Genomic DNA, 858 nt, shown 5'->3' on the forward strand with positions numbered 1-858 from the left:
AAAATCTTTGAAGAAATAAATAATAAAACAGTATATAATATTAAATCAACAATAAAAGTAGTTTATACTTTTAGCAAATTCAAAAAGAAATTTTAAAAAGAAAATTTAAAAATTCAATATACTGAGAAGCAGAGACAAATCCCAAACCATCTAAAAATAGAAATAATGATAACTTTTGTAAATTTTTTTTATTTGAGGGGTACATGGCTGGTTCAGTTTGTTAAGCCTAAAAGGCTTAAGGTAAGGGTTAGTTTAACAAGGTTTGTTTGTACAGATTATTAGCTCCCAATTCCCCATCTCTGATAATGTTTTCTTTCTTTCTGTTATAAGGAGGGTACTTATCACATGGGAATTTTATCTCCTGCTTTCAGGGAGAATAAGGAGGGTTGGGGTGTCTTTCTTATACCTGCTATTCCTTAAGTGTCTATAACTTTAAAATATTCAATATGCCAAAGTGACATATTCTGGGGTGAGAGATTCTGGTTTCCTTTACCAGGGAAGTGTAGGAGCATAAATACAAATGGTCAATGAACATAGTTTAAAATACTTAACCTTACTAATGAATGGGTGCATGAAAATGTAAGATATTACTTTTATTTATCAGGCAAAAATTCAAAACATTACAGTGGAGAAAAGGATACTCATATACTATTTTTAGGAGTGTAAAATAATAGTACCTATCAAAAAAAGTAAAAATACACATATCCATTGCCTCAGTAAATCCATTTCTTAGTATCTCTCAAGCAGAAATATTCACATAAAATAGGCAAGGATAGTTGCTCAAGACTATTCTTAGTAGCATTTTTTAAATTGTTAAGAATTAGAACAAATTTAAAGTAAATCAGCTGAGGACTGGTT

The sequence above is a fragment of the Mustela nigripes genome, chromosome 3, assembly GCF_022355385.1.
Source record: "Mustela nigripes isolate SB6536 chromosome 3, MUSNIG.SB6536, whole genome shotgun sequence".
Taxonomy (NCBI): domain Eukaryota; kingdom Metazoa; phylum Chordata; class Mammalia; order Carnivora; family Mustelidae; genus Mustela; species Mustela nigripes.